This window comes from Apis dorsata, unplaced genomic scaffold, assembly GCF_000469605.1.
Source record: "Apis dorsata unplaced genomic scaffold, Apis dorsata 1.3 scaffold_489, whole genome shotgun sequence".
Lineage (NCBI taxonomy): Eukaryota > Metazoa > Arthropoda > Insecta > Hymenoptera > Apidae > Apis > Apis dorsata.
Window position 1 is genome coordinate 20,613 of NW_006263723.1, and position 7,871 is coordinate 28,483.

The window sequence follows — 7,871 nt, forward strand, 5'->3', positions numbered from 1 at the left end:
ATTGATCCATTTGCCAGACGAATATACACCGTAATGGTAACAGACGTATTTNCCAATAATATCACACCGATTACCGTTACATTTTTCCTATAACTGATGCCATCAATATCCATTCGACCAGCAAACTTTTTCCTCCATCTTCCCTATTCTCTACAAACCCTTTCCAACATCCTTTCCTGGATCGCACCCACAAAGGAATTCAAACTTTCTGGGAAACGAGACGAGAACGAAAACGAGTCGATTTTTCCATTCGTTCGTAAAAGAAGAGAAAGAAGAACAGTTCATCTCGAATTCCAAGAAGAGGAAAAGAGAAGAGGGAGGAGAGAAACGATGGTGGTAGAAACAGCGATACCTGTCTTCGACCGAAAAGTTGATCGCGTGACTCTCTCTCTTTCTCTCTCTTCCTCTCTCTGTTTTAACGAGCTGAACACGCGAGGAAGGCGCACAAATGACAGGCATCGTGAGAAAAATTGGATCTTCCGGTTGGCCGGGTGCGTTACGGTTCGTACCGAAACTACGGTCGGTATATTTGCACGGCTATGAATAATCAATAAACCACCCGCACAGGAAAACGGTAAACAGATGTATCTCCGTTGACCTGGAGCGAGACAAAAGGGAGATAAAACGAAAAACAAAAAAAAAAAAAGAGAGAGCGGGGGAGAGAAAAAAGAAAGGAAAAGAGAAAAAAGGAGAACGACGAGAGACGAGATCGACGACAAGCGGGAAGCACACGCTCGGCCATTTCTAGATTAGATCGGTTCGATTTTTCTGCTCGTTCGTGGGTATCGTTCGCGACAAAGAGAAGGGTATAGCGCTATCGGCTATCGATTCGACCACCGTTTCCGTCCAGATATATACATATACATATATATATATAAATTCATGAAAGTCTGTGGAATTGGAACGAGCTCGATCCTCCGTCACGTGAAATTTTTAGAAGAATCAATTTTTAAGTTTTTAGTTAAAATATAAAATAGAACCCTTATCTCGGCTCGTGCATACATAGTTTTTCGTAGAAGGGATGATGATGAGGCATAGGGATAGAAATAGAATCGTCCCGATAATTTGGAAAAATTTTTTCGAATCGCATCTTCCATTCCTGTTATTCCTTCCTTCTTTCGTCGTTTGTTCGGGAGGGAAACCCTTCTTTTGAACAACTCGGAGCAATTACTACGGTCGTTTCGCAGGAAAGAACGCAGTTACACCTCCATTCCTGTGAATGTAGGTCAGGAAGAACGGCTGAACGAGGGGGGGGTTGGAGCCATTACCACGTCGAACGTAAAACCGTTTATCACTCGCACCCCATTTGCATGCCTAACGACGCTGCCTGCCTTCGATCTACCCTTTCTCCTTATCCCTTTCGACTGTCATATATTTTTTCTCTTTATACGTTTTCTTTTTATATATAAATTTCGTCACGAAATTCGTATTAAATTTTTCCATTTTTTATTTAAATTCCTCTTATCTCGTATAATTTAAATATCTCAGCTTTTTCAACCCTCTCATTCTACGAATTATGAATTCACATATCTTTCTCTTTAGAAATTAAAAAGAAAAAAAATGTCACGATCATTGATATTTTTATTCGAGAATCTGGTAATATATTTGTGTTGCTTTTTTGCGAAGAAAATGATAAAATGCGCACAAATTGGGTACCGGAGAATTTAATAGCGTTTGCTGAATTTTGTAACTATGGAAAAAATTGCGGAATTGAAATTTAAGTAACTTCAGTTGAAGCTTTTTCAGATTGAGAACGGTCGATTCGGCGATTGCTAGATGTAGAAATGTCAGAGAGAGATTTATTGTCTGCTGAATCGAACCAAGGAACCTCGTAATTGTTGCAAGACACGCTATCGTCGCTACCATCGAAACCTTTCATCTTCCTTATAATGCTATTTTTGTGTCTCTCTAATATACAAATTTATTACCGATCCGTGTCATAATTCTGATTTATAGAAACCGATGAAATCCATCCCTCTTAAAGATTCTTAGATTTCAGCATTTAAAAAATCTATTCTAATCTATTATAGAAAAAAGAAGTCGAACTGAAGTCTGAATCTAACGCCAAATGTACTTGCTTTAAAATTATTTCTATTTTCGAATTTCGATAAATATATTATCACATCTCTCTCTATTTACAATTACAAAATTTTCAAATAAATCTATATCAAAAATTATTTTTATTCGCGCTCGCTCTCTTCTTTCTCACTCTCCATTTACCCCCAAATCGCTTTCTATCGATCAAAGTAAAACGAAACTTTATAGCTAGAAAGAAGAATATTAGGTCACTGAATAATGAAAATTTAAAGTTTCGTAACCTAGATACGATTGAATGCATCGAACAATAAAAAATTACGACACCATGTTATCCGATGAAAATTTATTCACGGGGCAAAGAGCGAGGAAAGACGAAGAAGGGGTGGAAAAAAGGGTCTCATCTCTTATCGAGACTCGCAATAAAATTGGATAATGAGCATTCTTTGGCAAGGCGCGTGCAGATTTTAAAGATTTCAATTTTCAAATTACGATTCCGCAATCTCGATTCGCTGCAGGCTTTATTCGTTTGATTTCTGGCGAGCCACAGGATCTATCGATCTATAGCGCTCTGGAAGCTTTCTGGAAAATTGGTGACACGGGAATATAGAAACGTTCTGCAAAAACTTTTATATTTTGCAGATGTTCGTGTCTACTACGTGCACACGGTATATTCTACATTTATATAACATTTCAATATAACATTTTTATTTTTCGTTTCACTTTTGTAGTTTCGAAGAGATAAGCTCACGTATCTCTCGCAGAATAAAACTTCTTTAATCAAAACAAATTTCCTTCCTCTGGTATAATAACTTTTCACTATTAATCTCGGAACAAGATGCAAACACTTATTCCGTTTCTCTGATTCGAATTTCACGAATTTCGTTACTAAAAATGCATCATATTATTATTATTATTATTCAAATGTTATTGTATCAAAAATGAATCATTAAATTCCTCTTTTCGAGATAATTAATCAACGACAATTGGACTTTTACAAAACACACGAATTTAAATACATTTCTAGCTAAATTTCTTCTACCAAGACAAACCCCTCTATCTCTCCACTTCTTCGCCAACAATTTTCCTCGCGTTAAGCTCCCGACGAGGACGTCATTTTCACTTTCTCCACGAGGCTTTTTTTTCTTTTCGCAGCGACACAAATCGTCAAGCCTCGTCCACTTCCTCCTCCTTAGATTATCCACGAAACGAATCCTCGTCCAACCTCGTCAAACATATTTCTCAAACGTACTACTATATTTCTCAAACGGCCCTTCCTGCTCTTGTTCCATCCCCGTGAATTTCACGGAGGTGGTTGGGGTGGTTTTGACTCGTCCCCGAATTATTCTCTCGCTTAAATGGAATCCAAGTCTTTGTCTCCGTCCTTCGAGACTTCGCTCGTTGATTTTCTCCTCGCGTGTAAATCTCTTTTTCTTTTTCCCCCTCCCCTCCCCAGAGGAACAGTTTCTTCTGGAAACTGAGTTGGAGAACTCCCTTTGTGTCCTTTTCGCTGTTTCCTTTGTCGAGAATATTTCCTTATTTCCTTCTTTTTTTTTTTTTTTAAAATAGGAAACTTTGTCGTCGTATACGAAAAAATATACGAAACGAGTGCAAAAGAACGAGATAAGATTTCGTACACACGTACCGCGAAATTCATTAATTACTCGGAGGAGTGGCTAAGTTTAGATATATATAGAGAGAGATTTCATACACACACGGATCTTTTAAAGGAGATGGATCGGTGAAACGTGATGCGTCAGTCTGGTTAAAAAGAGAGAGAGAGAGAAAGAAAGAGAGACTCGTTCGTAAGTTATTCCGCTTCGAAGCCGCTCGCCCGTTCTTCTTGCTCCTGACACAATTTCCGATTACTCGCCTCTATGAATTATAAATTGGCTTGGAGTCGAGAGGAGAGAGAGTTGGGTTGAGTGTAGATATATGTTTTTTAAACACGTATGAAAAAAAGTGGATACGTGTTCGCCAGGGCTGAGGATGCGAGGAAGCGTGTCATCAATTATTAATGACCCTTGGACTTTTTTCCCCTTGATCTTCTCTCTCCTCGCGAGATTTTATGGGGAAGAGGGGGCAGGAAAGGGGGATTTTTTTTTATCCGGCCAGTTTCTAATTTCGCGATTATAGTGGAAAATCGCACGAAACTCGTTTCAATGGAAAATTAAAATTTCTCCTCGGATGGAGGAGACGCTTCTGAGATATAAGATGCTTAACTGGTGTCTCCCTCTCTCTCCCTCTCTCGCCTCTCGAGCTTCTAATTATTTTTATTATTATTATTATTATTATTACGTTTAAAAATTCTTAGAAATTCTCGTGGCGTAAATAAAGTTAAATTCTCGGCGATGGAAAATACACTCTTAATAATTACTTTAAATCTCTTTTTTCCCTCGAGAAAGAGAGAGAGAGAGAGAGAGAGAGACGTTATTATATACCCGTTATTATATATAGGCGTGGCCGAGTAAACAACAAGCAGGCAGGAATTCTTATCTGTCGAGTTCCTAATTGCAATTATCTTCAGAAAATTCTTTAAAAAGAATTTCGTCAAAGTGAAATTAAACTTTGCAAAGTGGAAAACTTCCCCTCCCTATCCATTCATTTTTTCAAACTGTATTATCAAACTGTAGTATCAAATTTCCCGTATCGATTATACATAAAAAGAAAATTTCTCAAACGTGCCACCAAAGATTTTTTTCTTCGCTTACTTTTTCATCACTCGTCGACTTTTCAATCTCATCTATTTAAAAAAAAAAGAAATGTATCGAAACAATCGAGAGCTAGTCAACCACGCCTAAATATATCGACTATTTCAAAATCAACATTCGGCGGAATATCAATATACACGCTTTCGCCCGATCGAGGAAGGAAACAAAACCGTTTGCCCCGCATCGACGCTAGAATGGAACGCATCACGATACACGAATGTACGGAGGAATGAAACGCGATTTTAATGGAACGAACGGCCAACGATTTTCGTCCAACGTGTGCATCGCGAAAGCGACGAGGAGATATTCGAGAAACTTGGCCGATTACTTTTAATTAACGAAGCCTCGGTTAATTGAGAACCGTCTGAAATTGCCACTGCTAATTACAATTACGAGGGTCGCAACAGTCGTTTCGAATTCGATCAGCGAGGGTTACAATGCGATCGATATCCAAAACGATTTCCTTTATCACGTGAAACGCACAGCAGCGTTTGAGCAGCTGTTAAATACCAATTGGAAACTGTCGATTGATCGCGTGGAGATTCGCATCAGTTTTTTAAGAAGAGAAACGTTAATTACGTTAATATTTTAATACGAATAAATGTGGTTAAATGTGCACAAATTTCGTGGAGATTAATAAATTACGAAGCGTCTAGAATTTTTAATAAATTGTTTCGATAAAAGTAGAATTATATACGCCCCGGTTAATAGTTTCAGAATTGAACGATGACGAGGAATTTTTAAAGTTTAATCGTTGGGAATGACTTCTCAACGGTTAGAGAGAACGAGATACGGGATTAAAATGAGATAATTAAACAGAAATTGATCGTGGAAACAATCATTTTCTAACTACAATTTTTTAATTCAGTTAACTATAAAGTTAATTATCAATCGTTCGATAATTGAGCTAACTCGACTTAACGACGAATTAAATGGAAATATCAGAGATTTGCTTGATTCTGATGCACGTTTATTTTATATCATGCAGGTGCAATCATTTATCACGGTGATGTTATTGCGAGCAAGTATATTTCGGATATTTCCATCCATCATCGTTGTAGCTCAGTTGTTATCAAATCGATCGATACTCAACTTTACAGTATAATTAAAAAATTTTAGAATAAAAACTGTTCGTTTTTCACACTCCTTTAATTTTAAACAGGATATCGACATATTCATAACACATATTAATAACAAAATATACAATTTCAAAAAACAAATTCTTTCACGAACAATTCAGTAAACGATTCAGTTTGACGAGGTGGTTCCTCGGCCAATGGACTCGTATTTGCACGGCTTCTCCCTCATTATTGTCCAACCGAGGGGGTTGCAACAGGGATAAGCCAACAGAACAGAGAGAGAAAGAGAGAGAGTAAAAACGACACGAAGCAATCGCACCCTGTGGCGTCGTTTTCCGTCGCAGCGTCCTTTATTGCCCCCGATAAATGTGTTTCCACGGGGCGTTTCGTGGGCGTCCTTTGTCCCCGCGTTTGCACAGCTCCAAGCTGGAGCATCGGATCCGGAAATCGCGGTGGAATCGAAACCGAAGTCCAGGGAGGGGAGGGGTAGAGATAGCCTTTCCACGGGGCTCTTATTTTCGGCGGATATCGACGGGGGACTTGGGCGACGTGGATCGGTTGGATTCGAAGAATGGGGGCGAGAACCGTGGCGGATGATGAGGTATTGAAAGGATCGTTCTCGTTCCGTGGATTTAGATGGAAATCCACGAGATCGAGAGTTTGAGGCTATCGACGGTATTGCGCGGAAATTGAATATCTGTGATAATTTGAGAATCGATCGTCATCCTTTCATCGTTGCGCCTGACAAGAAAGGATGAAAATGTAACGATCCAATAACGAAAAATATCGCGATTCTGAGAAGTTGAAAGATGGGACAACACCATATTTCCAATTTCCAATATTATATTAATCAAATGTAAATGATTATCTGAACGTGTAAAAATTAATTTTTCGTACGCAAGCATCAATGATAAATTTAATTCAAGAAATTTAAGGGGAAGTAAAAAGATTTCGAGAAGATCATCATGGAGTACACTTCCATGAAAACTCCTCGATCAAGATTTGTTTCCACGCGTGAAAAATAGAGAGAAAGATCGTAAAGGAATTTATTAATTAAACTTCGTGCGTAATATCATAAAGGAATCGATAAACATAAGATAAACCACACGACGCTCTTATAACATCGAACAATTCTTAAAAATACGTCTGAGAGGCATCAATTCTTCCAATGGCGATACTCCTCGAGTATTGGTATCTGTGAAATTATTCCATCGCGGTATTAACACCGCGAGAGATCGTAAAAGGCGGCACGGATCACGCGACGTGACAAATATTTAATTAAAGGGATTTCAAGGCTTTGAAATTTAGATGGGAATCCTCGAGCGCCGACGCGACTGACCCAGAAACATCGGATATTCTTTCAACCTCTCCTCCCCCTCACCACCCCTCTCTTTATCCACATAGTCGCGCAGAGGCTGTTTCCAGAGACTGAAACGACGCCAAGTTTCATCGTCGAGCCTCTCCTCCTCTGTGCAACTCATGCATTTATTCAACCTAATTACAGACACCGATCAGAAATTCTTCATCCCTTCCCGCGCGATATCTTATTCCCTCGTTTTCCAATCCTCCCTTCCAAACGTAAGATGCAAGGCCTATCAATTTGGACGAGGATGAAGGGAAAGCGCGGGGAAAAAGACTAACTATTCGTAGGTTCAAAGGATGTACAGAGTGGCTTGTAATTCGTACGAATAGATATTTAGAGAGATTGTACGAGTGATAATTTAAAATTTTATAGAATATTGATTTGGTTGAATCAGAATTCGGTTGAATTTTCAATTGGACAGGATCGAACGAGAATATTTTATGACACATCGTAAGGATTCTACGTTTTCTTCGTGCACAGAATAACCCTTCACCGATTGTTCTCAATTATATTCTGATCCATCCTCAAACGCATATTTCTCGAAAATAATCTTGATTCCCTTATTCTTATTTCGAGCCATAAATCATCCTGACCTCGAGGTAACACGAATTACGAGACACCCTATATATCATTCGACGTTCGATCGGCGCCTTTCGTTTTTTTTTTTTTTTTTTTTTTTTTTTT

The 7,871-nt window shown here is 38.6% G+C and overlaps 1 long non-coding RNA gene across 1 annotated transcript in view; it reads right to left on the bottom strand.

Moving 5' to 3' along the window:
- Positions 1-2,831: 2,831 nt before the first annotated feature.
- The window catches only part of LOC116186180, a 20,738-nt gene continuing 15,698 nt past the window's right edge, over positions 2,832-7,871 (bottom strand). Inside the window, exon 4 of the long non-coding RNA XR_004151131.1 lies at positions 2,832-3,069. This is a non-coding gene — a long non-coding RNA (uncharacterized LOC116186180). The remainder of the gene's footprint in view (positions 3,070-7,871) is intronic.